Here is a 19,055-nt window from a genome sequence, read left to right on the forward strand (position 1 = left end):
ATTTACCTAACTTCCTGACTACCTACCTGGGTAGCAACCTATCTACCTACCTAGATACCTATCAAACTGGTAAATTACCTAGCTACCTACCTACTTGGTTATCTTCCTAGCTACCCAACTATCTGACTTTCCCTACATGCTATCTACCTAGCTACCAGCTACCAATCCACCTAGCTATCAACTTACCTAGCTAGCTAAAGAACAACCTATCTACCTTATAGACACTGATTTGAATAGGGACCTTTTATATGATAAAATATACCTTTTATTAACTTCCAATAAAATATTGACTTACACTACAAAATATACAGGCCGTCACTGGTCACCTATGGTTTAGCACACATTTATCATATTGCACTTGATTATACATAGTCTCTCAGGATAAACTCCATATAAAGTGCAAAAACTGTGTATAAAAACACACAAGATGTATACAAAAAGAATTTCAACAGTAGGTATGGCCCAGGTTTATCTTCTATTCTGTTTTCACTATCGGTCAAAGTTGAGATTTTTGGTTCCATTACATAAATTCCTTTATGTATCGATATGTTCTCATTTATGCCACTGTTCACATGTCTGTTAATTCACTGTATCTGACTACATTCATTCTGTGGTTGGTGACTACCATTCACGTGTGGCAATTATTTCTTCATGCCACTGTTAACACATACTGTATGTAATTTTTTTAGTCCGTGGATATTCTATTGCAAACAAACAATTACACTCTCCTTTGTCTGGCCCCACTTGTTCTCAAGCAGCGGGACTCAGCAGGGAGAAGCAGCGGGCCGTCACTAAGCTCCACCCGTGCCCCAAGTCAGGTGCCCGGAGCTGGAGCTAACGGCCAAGATTACCGGAGATCCCTGCCACAGAACGGGACAAGGTGAGTACCGTTGTCATCAGTGTGCCTGCACTATCTGTCGGTACCGATTGATTGGTGCAGGTGACACTGGAGACATATTTCTTTTAAAGCTTCTGTTACGCCGAGCGCTCCGGGTCCCCGCTCCTCCCCGGAGCGCTCGCTTCACTCCCTCCGCTGCAGCGCTCCGGTCACGTCCTCTGACCCGGGGCGCTGCGATCCTGCTGCCAGCCGGGATGCGATTCGCGATGCGGGTAGCGCCCGCTCGCGATGCGCACCCCGGCTCCCCTACCTGACTCGCTCCCCGTCTGTTCTGTCCCGGCGCGCGCGGCCCCGCTCCCTAGGGCGCGCGCGCGCCGGGTCTCTGCGATTTAAAGGGCCACTGCGCCGCTGATTGGCGCAGTGGTTCCAATTAGGGTTTTCACCTGTGCACTTCCCTATATTACCTCACTTCCCTTGCACTCCCTTGCCGGATCTTGTTGCCTTAGTGCCAGTGAAAGCGTTCCTTGTGTGTTCCTTGCCTGTGTTTCCAGACCTTCTGCCGTTGCCCCTGACTACGATCCTTGCTGCCTGCCCCGACCTTCTGCTACGTCCGACCTTGCTTCTGCCTACTCCCTTGTACCGCGCCTATCTTCAGCAGCCAGAGAGGTGAGCCGTTGCTAGTGGATACGACCTGGTCACTACCGCCGCAGCAAGACCATCCCGCTTTGCGGCGGGCTCTGGTGAAAACCAGTAGTGGCTTAGAACCGGTCCACTAGCACGGTCCACGCCAATCCCTCTCTGGCACAGAGGGTCCACTACCTGCCAGCCGGCATCGTGACAGTAGATCCGGCCATGGATCCCGCTGAAGTTCCTCTGCCAGTTGTCGCTGACCTCACCACGGTGGTCGCCCAGCAGTCACAACAGATAGCGCAACAAGGCCAACAGCTGTCTCAACTGACCGTTATGCTACAACAGTTGCTACCACAGCTTCAGCAGTCATCTCCTCCGCCAGCTCCTGCACCTCCTCCGCAGCGAGTGGCCGCTCCTGGGATACGCTTATCCTTGCCGGATAAATTTGATGGGGACTCTAAGTTTTGCCGTGGCTTTCTTTCCCAATGTTCCCTGCATCTGGAGATGATGTCGGACCTGTTTCCCACTGAAAGGTCTAAGGTGGCTTTCGTAGTCAGTCTTCTGTCCGGAAAAGCCCTGTCATGGGCCACACCGCTCTGGGACCGCAATGACCCCGTCACTGCCTCTGTACACTCCTTCTTCTCGGAAATCCGAAGTGTCTTTGAGGAACCTGCCCGAGCCTCTTCTGCTGAGACTGCCCTGTTGAACCTGGTCCAGGGTAATTCTTCCGTTGGCGAGTATGCCGTACAATTCCGTACACTTGCTTCAGAATTGTCCTGGAATAATGAGGCCCTCTGCGCGACCTTCAAAAAAGGCCTATCCAGCAACATTAAAGATGTTCTGGCCGCACGAGAAATTCCTGCTAATCTACATGAACTTATTCACCTAGCCACTCGCATTGACATGCGTTTTTCTGAAAGGCGTCAGGAACTCCGCCAAGATATGGACTCTGTTCGCACGAGGCGTTTCGTCTCCTCGGCTCCTCTCTCCTCTGGTCCCCTGCAATCTGTTCCTGTGCCTCCCGCCGTGGAGGCTATGCAGGTCGACCGGTCTCGCCTGACACCTCAAGAGAGGACACGACGCCGTATGGAGAACCTCTGCCTGTACTGTGCTAGTACCGAACACTTCCTGAGGGATTGTCCTATCCGTCCTCCCCGCCTGGAAAGACGTACGCTGACTCCGCACAAAGGTGAGACAGTCCTTGATGTCTACTCTGCTTCTCCACGTCTTACTGTGCCTGTGCGGATGTCTGCCTCTGCCTTCTCCTTCTCTACAGTGGCCTTCTTGGACTCTGGATCTGCAGGAAATTTTATTTTGGCCTCTCTCGTCAACAGGTTCAACATCCCAGTGACCAGTCTCGCCAGACCCCTCTACATCAATTGTGTAAATAATGAAAGATTGGACTGTACCATACGTTTCCGCACGGAGCCCCTTCTTATGAGCATCGGATCTCATCATGAGAGGATTGAACTTTTGGTCCTCCCCAATTGCACCTCGGAGATTCTCCTTGGACTTCCCTGGCTTCAACTTCATTCCCCAACCCTGGATTGGTCCACTGGGGAGATCAAGAGTTGGGGGTCCTCTTGTTCCAAGAACTGTCTAAAACCGGTTCCCAGTAACCCTTGCCGTAACTCTGTGGTTCCTCCAGTAACCGGTCTCCCTAAGGCCTATATGGACTTCGCGGATGTTTTCTGCAAAAAACAAGCTGAGACTCTACCTCCTCACAGGCCTTATGATTGCCCTATCGACCTCCTCCCGGGTACTACTCCACCCCGGGGCAGAATTTATCCTCTCTCTGCCCCAGAGACTCTTGCCATGTCCGAATACGTCCAGGAGAATCTAAAAAAGGGCTTTATCCGTAAATCCTCCTCTCCTGCCGGAGCCGGATTTTTCTTTGTGTCCAAAAAAGATGGCTCCCTACGTCCTTGCATTGACTACCGCGGTCTTAATAAAATCACGGTTAAGAACCGCTACCCCTTACCCCTCATCTCTGAACTCTTTGATCGCCTCCAAGGTGCCCACATCTTCACTAAATTGGACTTAAGAGGCGCCTATAACCTCATCCGCATCAGAGAGGGGGACGAGTGGAAAACGGCATTTCACACCAGAGATGGACACTTTGAGTATCTGGTCATGCCCTTTGGACTGTGCAATGCCCCTGCCGTCTTCCAAGACTTTGTCAATGAAATTTTTCGTGATCTGTTATACTCCTGTGTTGTGGTATATCTGGACGATATCCTAATTTTTTCTGCCAATCTAGAAGAACACCGCCAGCATGTCCGTATGGTTCTTCAGAGACTTCGTGACAACCAACTCTATGCCAAAATTGAGAAATGTCTGTTTGAATGCCAATCTCTTCCTTTTCTAGGATATTTGGTCTCTGGCCAGGGACTACAGATGGATCCAGACAAACTCTCTGCCGTCTTAAATTGGCCACGCCCCTCCGGACTCCGTGCTATCCAACGCTTTTTGGGGTTCGCCAATTATTACAGGCAATTTATTCCACATTTTTCTACCATTGTGGCTCCTATCGTGGCTTTAACCAAGAAAAATGCTGATCCCAAGTCCTGGCCTCCTCAAGCAGAAGACTCCTTTAAACGACTCAAGTCTGCCTTTTCTTCGGCTCCCGTGCTCTCCAGACCTGACCCTTCCAAACCCTTCCTATTGGAGGTTGATGCCTCCTCAGTAGGAGCTGGAGCTGTTCTGCTACAAAAAAATCCTTCCGGGCATGCTGTCACTTGTGGTTTTTTCTCTAGGACCTTCTCTCCAGCGGAGAGGAACTACTCCATCGGGGATCGAGAGCTTCTAGCCATTAAATTAGCACTTGAGGAATGGAGGCATCTGCTGGAGGGATCAAGATTTCCTGTTATTATCTACACCGACCACAAGAACCTCTCCTACCTCCAGTCGGCCCAACGGCTGAATCCTCGCCAGGCCCGGTGGTCTCTGTTCTTTGCCCGATTTAATTTTGAGATTCACTTTCGTCCTGCCGATAAGAACATTAGGGCCGATGCTCTCTCTCGTTCCTCGGATGCCTCAGAAGTTGATCTCCCTCCGCAACACATCATTCCACCTGACTGCCTGATCTCCACTTCTCCTGCCTCCATCAGGCAGACTCCTCCAGGAAAGACCTTTGTTTCTCCACGCCAACGCCTCGGAATCCTCAAATGGGGTCACTCCTCCCATCTCGCAGGTCATGCGGGCATCAAGAAATCTGTGCAACTCATCTCCCGCTTCTATTGGTGGCCGACTCTGGAGACGGATGTTGGGGACTTTGTGCGAGCCTGCACTATCTGTGCCCGGGATAAGACTCCTCGCCAGAAGCCCGCTGGTTTTCTTCATCCTCTGCCTGTCCCCGAACAGCCTTGGTCTCTGATTGGTATGGATTTTATTACTGATTTACCCCCTTCCCGTGGCAACACCGTTATTTGGGTGGTCGTTGATCGATTCTCCAAAATGGCACATTTCATCCCTCTTCCTGGTCTTCCTTCTGCGCCTCAGTTGGCTAAACAATTTTTTGTACACATTTTTCGTCTTCACGGGTTGCCTACGCAGATTGTCTCGGATAGAGGGGTCCAATTCGTGTCTAAATTCTGGAGGGCTCTCTGTAAACAACTCAAGATTAAATTAAATTTTTCCTCTGCATATCATCCCCAGTCCAATGGACAAGTAGAAAGAATTAACCAGATCCTGGGTGATTATTTGCGGCATTTTGTTTCCTCCCGCCAGGATGACTGGGCAGATCTCCTTCCATGGGCCGAATTTTCGTATAACTTCAGGGTCTCTGAATCTTCCTCCAAATCCCCATTTTTCGTGGTGTACGGCCGTCACCCTCTTCCCCCCCTCCCTACCCCCTTGCCCTCTGGTCTGCCCGCTGTGGATGAAATTTCTCGTGACCTTTCCATTATATGGAGAGAGACCCAAAATTCTCTCTTACAGGCTTCTTCACGCATGAAGAGGTTCGCGGATAAGAAAAGAAGAGCTCCCCCCGTTTTTTCCCCTGGAGACAAGGTATGGCTCTCCGCTAAATATGTCCGCTTCCGTGTCCCTAGCTACAAGTTGGGACCACGCTATCTTGGTCCTTTCAAAATTTTGTGTCAAATTAATCCTGTCTCTTATAAACTTCTTCTTCCTCCTTCTCTTCGTATCCCTAATGCCTTTCACGTCTCTCTTCTCAAACCACTCATCCTCAACCGTTTTTCTCCCAAATCTGTTCCTCCCACTCCTGTTTCCGGCTCCTCGGACGTCTTCTCGGTCAAGGAAATTTTGGCTGCCAAAAAGGTCAGAGGGAAAAATTTTTTTTTAGTAGACTGGGAGGGTTGTGGTCCTGAAGAGAGATCCTGGGAACCTGAGGACAACATCCTTGACAAAAGTCTGCTCCTCAGGTTCTCAGGCTCCAAGAAGAGGGGGAGACCCAAGGGGGGGGGTACTGTTACGCCGAGCGCTCCGGGTCCCCGCTCCTCCCCGGAGCGCTCGCTTCACTCCCTCCGCTGCAGCGCTCCGGTCACGTCCTCTGACCCGGGGCGCTGCGATCCTGCTGCCAGCCGGGATGCGATTCGCGATGCGGGTAGCGCCCGCTCGCGATGCGCACCCCGGCTCCCCTACCTGACTCGCTCCCCGTCTGTTCTGTCCCGGCGCGCGCGGCCCCGCTCCCTAGGGCGCGCGCGCGCCGGGTCTCTGCGATTTAAAGGGCCACTGCGCCGCTGATTGGCGCAGTGGTTCCAATTAGGGTTTTCACCTGTGCACTTCCCTATATTACCTCACTTCCCTTGCACTCCCTTGCCGGATCTTGTTGCCTTAGTGCCAGTGAAAGCGTTCCTTGTGTGTTCCTTGCCTGTGTTTCCAGACCTTCTGCCGTTGCCCCTGACTACGATCCTTGCTGCCTGCCCCGACCTTCTGCTACGTCCGACCTTGCTTCTGCCTACTCCCTTGTACCGCGCCTATCTTCAGCAGCCAGAGAGGTGAGCCGTTGCTAGTGGATACGACCTGGTCACTACCGCCGCAGCAAGACCATCCCGCTTTGCGGCGGGCTCTGGTGAAAACCAGTAGTGGCTTAGAACCGGTCCACTAGCACGGTCCACGCCAATCCCTCTCTGGCACAGAGGGTCCACTACCTGCCAGCCGGCATCGTGACAGCTTCTATATTATGGTCATACATATGAGTAATTTCTCAACTTCTCATCTCTTAAATGCATATAATTTAAGACATATGGTGTAAAAGTTTTTCACAACAACATGATTTCATGCTACTCTTTCGCTAAGTGTGTTTGTCTATGTGTCTCACTCACTTATTGGTATGTAAATAAAGCCTTTTGAGTGTTCTGATAGCATCCCTGTCCTGCTATTATCTTGAATTGATTTAATGAAAAATTGGACACTTTAACTAAACTAAAAGAAAGCAAAGCGCGGGCACATCTGCATTTTACGGAGACGCGCTTTTGCATTTGTTTTGCATTAAGATAGCTGATAGCACATAATGATCCACTTTTGTGATCTAACTATTGCCGTTGGTATTACAGCTATTAATGGTATTACACAGCACTTTAGCATCTGTATTATAACTACAAACTCGGACCCCCACTAAGTTTGTTTTTCAGTTATAACAAGGAAAGATGATCTAGTAGAACTAAGTAATGGCAAAAAAGCCAGATTCAGACATGGACCCCTTGATGTTTAACTCACATGAATTTAAAGGGGTACTCCGGTGCAAAACAAAATTTTTTTAATCAACTGGGGCCACAAAGTTAAACAGATTTGTAAATTACTACAATTTAAAAATCTTAACCCGTCCAGTACTTATCAGCTGCTGTATGCTCCACAGAAAGTTGTATTTTTTTCTGGAGTTCTTTTTATTCTGACCACAGTGCTCTCTACTGCCACCTCTGTCCGTATCAGCATCTGTCCAGAGCAGGAGAGGTTTTCTATGGGGATTTGTTCTTGCTCTGGACAGTTCCTGACATGGACAGAGGTGTCAGCAGAGAGCACTGTGGTCAGACAGAAAGGAAATTCAAAAAGAAAAGAACTTCCTGTGGAGCATACAGCAGCTGATAAGTACTGGAAGGATTAAGATTTTGAAATAGAAGTAATTTACAAATCTGTTTAACTTTCTAGCACAAGTTGATTTAAAAAGCATTTTTCCCACTGGAGTACCCCTTTAAATCATCAGAGCAGCCTAAAGATGCTGTAGCTAATGGTGCCAACTGTTTTGTCTCTAAAACCCAATTATGGGGATACAATATATGTATCATTTAGGCTACTGACTTGAACTTTGGCTTTTCTGAAATATAAATAATATTTTTATGGAATATGTACTGTACAATGACTTGCCCATGAAGGCATAGTTAGCATTTTGGTATGAACATATTGCGGCAACAAAAATAAAGGTGTTGATGAAAATAAATAGGAAAATTATGTCAGCTATATGGGAAGCAATGGAAGGATAATTACCATAGAGAATACAGTACTAGTTATTCTTGTAGAAGAAAATGTTTTGTTTTATGGCTACAAACATATCACAGAAGCAATACAGTGAATGTACAATAAGAAAGATGATTCTTGACTTCAGAGCAGCAGATCAGGATTACAAATAAACTACACTACATCATCTATTTAAAGCCTTCCACTACCGATTTCTATTATTCACATTGTTAAGGAGCTGGATGTGGATTCTCTAAAGTGTGGCTGATGACTCGGACCGTATCGGGTAGCAGAGTCTAAGATCCCGCTGGTCTTCACCAGAGCCCGCCGCAAGGCAGGATGGGCTTGCTGCGGCAGTCGACACCCAGGTCGCTACCCCCAACACGGCTCAACCCCACAGTTAGCTGGGCAAGGTGTGGTACCGAAGGAAAAGGCAGTAATGTATTCAGACATAGCAGAAGGGCAGGGCAGGCGGCAAAGGTGCAAAGTCAAATAACATAGCGGGAAGGTCTGGATACATGGATAAAGCAAACAGGCAAAATTACACGCTTTATCTCAGGCTAGTGGCACTGAAGATCTGGCAGGGAAGAGGGGGAGGTGCAAGAACTTATAGACAAGTGTCAGGTGTGTAACATAATTATGAGCAACTGGCACTTTAAATTTCAGAGCTCCGGCACGCTCGCCCCAGGGGACGGGGACACGCACTGGAGCTGAGAAGCAGCATCGGAGGAGTCAGAGGAGCATGGTAAGTGACGTGCTGGGACTCGCATGCGGGCGCGTCCCGCGATACGAATCCCAGCCCCACCGACAGCAGAGACAAAGTGCTCGTGGCAGGCGTGTACGGCCGTAGCGCGATGCTTAACACACATATTGTTCCTGTAGATTTAATGCAAAGTTTTCCTAACTTTTGTCTTTTAGAGAAGAGCCTTGATTAAAATATTAAATGCACAAAACGATCTTTGTGACTGACCTATAAAATACAGACTCTGAGAAATGCTAAGATAAATGGAAACTCTGTGCATCTGACTGTCAAAATGGTCTAGATTCAGATTTCATAAGTGTGCATTTAAAAGTCAAACAAAGCTTAACATCCCACTCATGGTTTATATATACTACGTGCCAGACAAATAAATCATAAAAAAAAGGTTTACCATACAGAAGAAACTGTTGAATTATGCAGATATAATTAGTCTTGTTTCTTTAGAAGGATTTGGAAAACTCAGTAGCTCCCACAGGCATCCTTAACAATTCTTTGATGAATATTGTTGTGTCATGCTTGATTGTGTATATGACATACCCTTCCAATGAACACGCACAAAGGGAGCAATCAGTTTTACTCTACATTCAAAACAAACCGAATATTGCAACGTATGCAGACATAGATCTAAAAACTATCTACTGAACCGTATCACTAATAAGTATGGGCGAGCTTAAACAGCCCTGTCCTGTCCATTGCAAGACTAAAATATGTCTACGTTTAAGCTCAAGAGAGAGCGAAACGCGTCAGTTTATTACAGTCCTGTGATGTCTGTTTCCTTGCTATGGCATGAATAAAGAAGTGAACTTTTAGAACATACCTGGTGCCGGACAATCCTTCCTTTCAAGACTAAAATATCCTCAACAAATACACACAGGACAGAATACAACAGATACCACTACCATACGAGTCCAGCAAAGCACCAGTAAATGTCAATATGTACAGTGTGGGGCACTCAGCATTCTGTGGAGTATCAGCTGAGCCAATGACTTTACTTTTTCTCACAATAGTGGCTCAGAAGCTTGAGGCTATGTGTAACACCCCATGAGTGTGGCCCCAATGTGTAACAAGTGGCGGCCGGCCAGGCAGGTAGAATGAGGCAAACTGACACTGAAGATAGTATCAGACCCAGCAGAGCTGAAAAGGTGTTTATTAGTAGGTACTAGGACAACAGTCAGCCAAGATGGCTACAGGTACAGGCTGGCTGGAACAAGCAGTAAGCAGACACAAATCGTGGTAGACAGTCCAAGTTCATTAATAAGACCGACAGGTCAGCTTTCAGAGGATGACACAGAGGCAAAGTCCAGTAAACAGTTAAACAGAAAAATTTTATTCGGCCAATTCGCCAAAAATTTCAAAAAAATTTGATTCGATCTGAATAAATTTGCGGCAAATTTTTATTAATAATGTATTTTAATAATGTGTTTAATAAAGTGTGTATGCATGTTTCACTTTTTTTCTCAATTTTTTAAACATTTTTTAGGTGGTAATACTACTCCCAGCATGGAACAGACTGTTCCATGATGGGAGTAGTAGTACCTGTGCTAATAGACAGATCGTCTCGGGTGTCAGGAGCTGCAACCGTCCTGTATAATGTATAGATGCTGGTGGCTTTCTCGCATCTCTGCAATAGATAGGACGATCGCATCCGGTGTCAGGAGTGACATCCACTGTGATCTGTCCTCAACTGCAGGTACTACTGCTCCCAACATGTAGCACACTCTGCTTCATGCTGGGAGCTGTAGAACCTGCATTAATCTGGCCAATCACAGCTTTCTGCGGGAAATATTAATAAGTGATGTGAATTATATTATAATTATAGTGCCATGCATGCTTCATTTTCGTATGTAAGTGGGTTCCGCACATAATGCATTTATAGTAATTGATCTGGTATAACCTAGTTGCTTTGTTTTACTTTAACTTATTATTTATCCATAATTATTATTTCTCTATTTTCTTTTTTTTTCTTTCTTTATTCTTTTACATTTTTATCTTATCATCCTTCTTTTGATCACATTCATACTCATACATTCACTTCTCCTTTTCCCCTTTTTTCTTTTGGTTTTCATTGTTTCTTTTTCTTGCCCTTGACATTCATTGACATTATGGCTGCTTTTGCCTCCCAATGATGTGCTGTGCGTGCGCATACTCGGAGCTATTATTGCTCTTTGCAAAACACTTTGCGAAGATCTGGTCGCGTAATTGCTGGTCAAGTGTTCGATGCCGCTGTGCGTCGATCATGTGACCGCGGTCCTCGTGAATGATGATGCACAGGAGATCATGATCGATCATTGGCCCGCCTGCCAAGTGCAGATCATGGCGCCATGTGGATGACATGGTGCACGCTTCGTCTGTTTACAAACACAAGCTGGTAAGTTTAACTCGCCACCATTCCTTCCCGCCTTCTACAATGATGTTTTGACTGTTGTCAACTGATGTAATTATGAATATGCTAAGGTTTTTAATGTTTTTTATCACTAATGTTATGTCACATTTATGGTGTATATTATTTGCACTGTATATATATATATATATATATATATATATATATATATATATATATATTTTTTTTTTTTTTTTTTCTCGCTCACACAGCAGACAGCTGAATGAAGAACAGGAAATAGGAAGGAAAGACTTTAATTAAATAATGAAACCACAGCCAATTAAGGTCAAACCACTTGATGTTCTATTACCTATTTGACCATAATTGTCTGCCGTTTCATTATTCAGTTAACCTTAATTTGCTCCAAATAGAGCAGCTACTGTATATTTCAAAACTTTCTTTCTTCCATTCATACGATCCCAGTGACTCCCTGCCGGTGCCTTCAGCAGCCACTGTGATTGCAGGTGAGGAAAACTGAAATTCAAGAATTACAACTCCCATCATCCCCTACATAAATATAAAAGATTTTTCACAAGTATAAAAAGGTAATCCCACATCCATGGTTACATATTCTCTTCTAGCAATAGTAATAAATGCCCCCAACAACTTTTTCACTTTCTAAAAAAGGCTTTAGTGAATGTCTTGCACAGATTCACAATGTCTTTAGCAAAATATTGCAAAAAGTTGATTACACAAAGATATCAAAATATCAAGATTAACCCAAAGTGCACCTTCTACGGACGCACCTTCTACTTGACACTCTCCAAGCTATAGGAAATTTTAACCCCATGCGCGGGCTTCCTTTAGAAAGACGACACGTAGCGAACTGGATAGTTACATAGAAACATTGAATCATTGTCATGATCTAATTGAATTTACTTCAGAGACGGATCTCCTGAGGATCCATTACTTAGATGTGGATGTCTACAAGGAGGGGAGTAAACTTCAGTCCACCTTGTATAAAAAAGAAACTGACAGAAATAATCTACTTTCCAGAGATAGTTTTCATACCCCTCAAACATTTAAGGGAATTCCTAAAAGTCAGTTTGTGAGGGCAAAACGAATATGTAGCACTGATGATGAGTATGTGAAAAATAATGAGATGTTGATCAAAAAATTAGTTGAGAGGGGATATAGAGAGGAAGAGGTAAGGAAGGTAGGAGAGGAGGTACAGGAGATCCAAAGACAACAAGTAAGACAGAGAAGAAAAGAAGATAAAAAGAAACAGATAGAGGAGTTTGTATATTTGGGCACATATGACAAACATGCCTGATTAATTAAAAATACTATAAGGAGATATTGGGGTGGATACTAAATTGGGCAAAATGTTTGGCAGCATGCCTCGTTTCACATATAGAAAAGGAAAATCACCAGCAAATAGCCTTGTGAGGGCTGATGTCAAAAAGAAGAAAATTGCAAAAGAGACATTCTTACAATCTAAAAATAAAGGTACATTTGCCTGCCTGTCATGTTCCAATTGTTCTAGCATCATTAAAAGTGATCATATTGTCCATCCATTATATGAAACTAAGTTCCCTGTTAAGGGATGGTACAGTTGTGAGACAAAACAAGTTATTTATTTTCTTAAGTGCCTGTGTGGCAGGGTTTACGTAGGCCAAACGATGCGACGTGTAAAATACCGGATTGCCGAACATCGTTCTGTAATCCGGAATGCACTTGTAAAGAAAAAAAATGGAAGAAAGCAACAAATATAGTGAAACGGGAGTTGATAGACATTTTGTTTAACAGAACCACAGAATTAGTGAACTAAGGTGGATGATAATTGAAGAAATACAAGGTGAAGTTAAGAAAAGTTTGTTGCAACGTGAAGTTTATTGGATTGAGACATTAAATTCATTGAACCCGAATGGGTTAAATGAATCATGTAATTTTGGAGTGTACATGTGAGAAGTCATCTTATATGCTGTCTGTAGTTCCATTTTTTTTTGTATGTGATTTTAATTTTATTATTCTTGTTTATAGAGATAAGTTCTCGCAAGATTGACATACCTATTTAATGTGGGGATGGTGAGACCGTTAGGAATACTTGAAAAAGAAGGCGTGGTCTCCGAAATGTCGTAAGGTGTCGACTCAAGCTCCAGTCTGTTCCCCTTCGTGAGAGGAAGGTTGTCTTGCTAAAGGAAGCCCGAACATGGGGTTAAAATTTCCTACAGCTTGGAGAGTGTCGAGGTTGTCAGTAGAATTTGCACTTTGGGTGAATCTTGAATTTTCGAAATCTTTGTGTGATCAACTTTTTGCAATATTTTGCTAAAGCCATTATGAATCTGGGCAAGACTAAAGCATTTTTTAAAAAGTGAAAAAGTTGGTGGCATTTATTACTATTGCTATATGGATTACTGGTGAGTTGTGAACCCTCACCAATAAAACGCATGACACCCGCCCAAGTGTGTACAGGTGACATACATGTATTTGTAACATATTCCCTTCTACAGCTTACAGCAATGAAAAAGTCCTTTCCATCCTATTGAAATTAAAGCTCCCATCCATGTCTCCCTGCATATGCAGAGACATTGAAATTATAAGAAGTGTTTTGCAGTAGTTTGTCATTTAAAACCAGTTAATACTGTATATTTACATTGACATCGTCCTTCACAATTAAATGTAACCTGTTGGGGACGGAGGGCATACCTGTACGCCCTTCGACCACTCCCTTTCTATAATGCGGGGCCATGCCATGGCCCTGAGTCATAGCGGATCGGGCCCGGCCTCTAACAAGGGCCGGGTCCCGTGGCTAATAGCATGCAGCAATGATCAAGGTTTGAGTGCTATTAACCCTTTAGACGTGGCGTTCAAAGTTGAACGCCGCATCTTAAGTGAAAATAAACTAATGCCAGTTAACTCAGGGGGCTGTTGGGGATCGCCGCGGTGAAATTGCGGCATCCCGAACAGCTGTAGGACAGCAGGAGGGTCCCCTACCTTCCTCCTCACTGTCCGATCGGCGAATGACTGCTCAGTGCCTGAGATCAAAGCATGAGCAGTCAAGCGGCAGAATCATCATTCCTATGAGAAACCATTGATCAACATAAAAGATCAGTGTGTGCAGTGTTATAGCCCCCTATGGGAACTATAACATTGCAGAAAAAAGTGAAAATAAAAGTTAATAAAGATCAATTAACCCCTTCCCTAATAAAAGTTTGAATCACCTCCTTTTCCCATAAAAAAAAAAAAACTGTGTAAATAAAAATCAAAATAAACATATGTGATATTGCCATGTGCGGAAATGTCCGAATTATAAAAATATATCGCTAATTAAACCGCACAGTCAATGGCGTACGCGCAAAAAAGTCCAAAGTGCAAAATAGCGTGTTTTTGGTCACTTTTTATGTCATGAAAATTAAATATAAAAAGCGATCAAAAAGTCCGATCAATACAAAAATGGTACTGCTAAAAATTTTAGATCACGGCGCAAAACAATTAGCCCTCATACCGCCCAGTACGCAGAAAAATAAAAAAGTTATAGAGGTCAGAAGATGATAATTTTAAACATCTAAATTTTCCTGCATGTAGTTATGATTTTTTCCAGAAGTATGACAAAATCAAACCTATATAAGCAGCATATCATTTTAATCATATGGACCTACAGAATAAAGATAAGGTGTCATTTTTACCGAAAAATTTATTGCGTAAAAACGGAAGCCACCAAATTTACAAAATGGTGTTTTTTCTTCATTTTTGTTGCACAATTTTTTTTCCTGTTTCACCGTAGATTTTTGGGTAAAGTGACTGATGTCATTACAATTTAGAATTTGTGGCGCAAAAAATAAGCCATCATATGGATTTTTAGGTGCAAAATTGAAAGGGTTATGATTTTTTAAAGGTAAGGAGGAAAAAACTGAAGTGAAAAAACGGAAAAACCCTCCGTACCCAATAAATACATACATTATTGTCCCGGCCGTCTGCCTCCGCAAATTACAATTTGAAGTACCTTTGATTTCTGATAGAAGACCTCTGTAAATTTACGGATTTTTGGGAAACTCAGCCCTTGTCCTTGGCTTATCTATGACCCCTGCAATTATTCATGGCAGCATTTCTAAATGCCCAAAAAATAAAAAAATAAAAAATGGGGCTAAAAAGTAAAGTAAAAATAAAAAAAAATTAGGATTTAGAACAAAAACTAGAAAAAAAAATTATGAAATGCACTCATCACTCATTTTTAAAATTGAGCGCTGCATTTTCTGGTCTGTGCCAGCTCCCAAAAATTGAAAGACAAAGAAAAAAACAATGTTGATGTTCATTTTTAAACAGGGTGTTACGCCTAGCGCTCCGGGTCCCCGCTCCTCCCCGGAGCGCGTACGGCGTCTCTCTCTCCGCAGCGCCCCGGTCGGTCCCGCTGACCGGGAGCGCTGCACTGTCATGGCCGTCGGGGATGCGATTCGCACAGCGGGACGCGCCCGCTCGCGAATCGCATCCCAGGTCACTTACCCGTTCCCGTCCCCTGCTGTCATGTGCTGGCGCGCGCGGCTCCGCTCTCTAGGGCGCGCGCGCGCCAGCTCCCTGAGACTTAAAGGGCCAGTGCACCAATGATTGGTGCCTGGCCCAATTAGCTTAATTGGCTTCCACCTGGTCCCTGACTATATCTGACCTCCTCCCATGCACTCCCTTGCCGGATCTTGTTGCCTTGTGCCAGTGAAAGCGTTTTGTGTGTCCTAAGCCTGTGTACCAGAACTTCTGCTATCCACCCTGACTACGAACCTTGCCGCCTGCCCCCGACCTTCTGCTACGTCCGACCTTGCTTCTGTCTACTCCCTTGTACCGCGCCTATCTTCAGCAGCCAGAGAGGTTGAGCCGTTGCTAGTGGATACGACCTGGTCACTACCGCCGCAGCAAGACCATCCCGCTTTGCGGCGGGCTCTGGTGAAATCCAGTAGTGACTTAGAACCGGTCCACTAGCACGGTCCACGCCAATCCCTCTCTGGCACAGAGGATCCACCTCCTGCCAGCCGGCATCGTGACAGTAGATCCGGCCATGGATCCCGCTGACGTCCCTCTGCCTTATATCTCTGATATCACCACGGTGGTCGCCCAGCAATCCCGACAGATCGCCCATCTAACCCACCAGCTGTCGGAAGTATTCACCATTGTGCAGCAACTTCAGTCGCAACTTCAGCAGCAATCATCTCCTCCGCCAGCTCCTGCACCCCTTCCGCAGCGAGTGGCCACTCCTAGCCTCCGCCTGTCCTTGCCGGACAAATTTAATGGGGACTCTAAGTTTTGCCGTGGCTTTCTTTCGCAATGTTCCCTGCACTTGGAGATGATGTCGGACCAGTTTCCTACTGAAAGGTCTAAGGTGGCTTTCGTAGTCAGCCTTCTGTCTGGAAAAGCCCTGTCATGGGCCACACCGCTCTGGGACCGCAATGACCCCGTCACTGTCTCTGTACACTCCTTCTTCTCGGAAATTCGAAGTGTCTTTGAGGAACCTGCCCGAGCCTCTTCTGCTGAGACTGCCCTGCTGAACCTGGTCCAGGGTAATTCTTCCGTTGGCGAGTACGCCATACAATTCCGTACTCTTGCTTCTGAACTATCCTGGAATAATGAGGCCCTCTGCGCGACCTTTAAAAAAGGCCTATCCAGCAACATTAAAGATGTTCTGGCCGCACGAGATACTCCTGCTAATCTGCATGAACTCATTCATCTAGCCACTCGCATTGACATGCGTTTTTCTGAGAGGCATCAAGAGCTCCGCCAGGAAAAAGACTTAGATCTCTGGACACCTCTCCCACTGTCTCCATTGCAATCTGCGCCTAGGCCTCCCGCCGAGGAGGCCATGCAAGTGGATCGGTCTCGTCTGACCCTGGAAGAGAGGAATCGCCGTAAGGAAGAGAATCTTTGTCTGTACTGTGCCAGTACCGAACATTTTTTGGTGGATTGCCCTATCCGTCCTCCACGTCTGGGAAACGCACGCTCGCACCCAGCTCTCGTGGGTGTGGCGTCTCTTGATGCTAAGTCGGCTTCTCCACGTCTCACGGTGCCTGTACGGATTTCTTCTTCAGCCAGCTCTTCCCTCTCAGCCGTGGCCTGCCTGGACTCTGGTGCCTCTGGGAATTTTATTCGGGAGTCCTTGGTGAATAAATTCTGCATCCCGGTGACCCGTCTTGTCAAGCCACTCCACATTTCCGCGGTCAACGGAGCCAGGTTGGATTGCACCGTGCGTTTCCGCACGGAGCCCCTCCTAATGTGCATCGGACCTCATCATGAGAAAATTGAGTTTTTGGTCCTCTCCAATTGCACTTCTGAAATTCTCCTTGGACTACCCTGGCTTCAACACCATTCCCCAACCCTGGATTGGTCCTCAGGGGAGATCAAGAGCTGGGGTACCTCTTGCTTCAAGGACTGCCTTAAACCGGTTCCCAGTACTCCCTGCCGTGACCCTGTGGTTCCTCCTGTATCCGATCTCCCTAAGGTCGTTATGGACTCTGCCCGCCTTAAGAAGTGCCTCTCCCCCCCTCCCAGTCCAGTCAGTCAAGCCTCGGTGCCTCCTCGTGGCCCTCGTCCTGGTGTCACACTGCCCCGTGCCAGGCCTCGCCCTCTGCCCTCCCTCCCCATTCCCACTCCTGCTGTACTGCCTGCCGTTGAGGAATCCCTCCATCCTTTCCCGGTGTCCTCATCCCGGGGGGGGCAGTTACCGGACAAAGAGAAGGGGAGACCTAAGGGGGGGGGTACTGTTACGCCTAGCGCTCCGGGTCCCCGCTCCTCCCCGGAGCGCGTACGGCGTCTCTCTCTCCGCAGCGCCCCGGTCGGTCCCGCTGACCGGGAGCGCTGCACTGTCATGGCCGTCGGGGATGCAATTCGCACAGCGGGACGCGCCCGCTCGCGAATCGCATCCCAGGTCACTTACCCGTTCCCGTCCCCTGCTGTCATGTGCTGGCGCGCGCGGCTCCGCTCTCTAGGGCGCGCGCGCGCCAGCTCCCTGAGACTTAAAGGGCCAGTGCACCAATGATTGGTGCCTGGCCCAATTAGCTTAATTGGCTTCCACCTGGTCCCTGACTATATCTGACCTCCTCCCATGCACTCCCTTGCCGGATCTTGTTGCCTTGTGCCAGTGAAAGCGTTTTGTGTGTCCTAAGCCTGTGTACCAGAACTTCTGCTATCCACCCTGACTACGAACCTTGCCGCCTGCCCCCGACCTTCTGCTACGTCCGACCTTGCTTCTGTCTACTCCCTTGTACCGCGCCTATCTTCAGCAGCCAGAGAGGTTGAGCCGTTGCTAGTGGATACGACCTGGTCACTACCGCCGCAGCAAGACCATCCCGCTTTGCGGGGGGCTCTGGTGAAATCCAGTAGTGACTTAGAACCGGTCCACTAGCACGGTCCACGCCAATCCCTCTCTGGCACAGAGGATCCACCTCCTGCCAGCCGGCATCGTGACACAGGGATCAATTTATATGGGCAGGCAAGGACCTAAAAATGTAACCGACAATAATAAAAATGTAAAAAGGGGCCATTTAACCATTTAGGACCCAGCCCATTTATACCTTAAGGACCCAGACATTTTTTGAACATCTGAACACTGTCACTTTAAGCATTAATAACTCTGGGATGCTTTTACTTTTCATTCTGATTCCGAGATTTTTCGTGACATATTCTACTTTATGATAGTGGTAAAATTTTGTCGATACTTGTATCATTTCCAAAATTTGATGAAAAAATTGAAAATTTAGCATTTTTTTTTTACCTTTGAAGCCCTCTGCTTATAAGGAACATGGATATTCCAAATAAATTATATATTGATTCACATATACAATATGTCTACTTTATGTTTGCATCTTCAAATTGACGTGTTTTTACTTTTGGAAGACATCAGAGAGCTTCAAAGTTCAGCAGCAATTTTCCAATTTTTCACAAAAATTTCGAAATCGAAATTTTTCAGGGACCAGTTCAGTTTTGAAATGGATTTGAAGGGCCTTCATATTAAAAATACCCCACAAATGATCCAATTATAAAAACTGCACCCTTCAAAGTATCCAAAATGACATTCAGTAAGTGTGTTAACCCTTTAGGTCAGTGGTTCT

This window comes from Hyla sarda, chromosome 6, assembly GCF_029499605.1.
Source record: "Hyla sarda isolate aHylSar1 chromosome 6, aHylSar1.hap1, whole genome shotgun sequence".
Taxonomy (NCBI): domain Eukaryota; kingdom Metazoa; phylum Chordata; class Amphibia; order Anura; family Hylidae; genus Hyla; species Hyla sarda.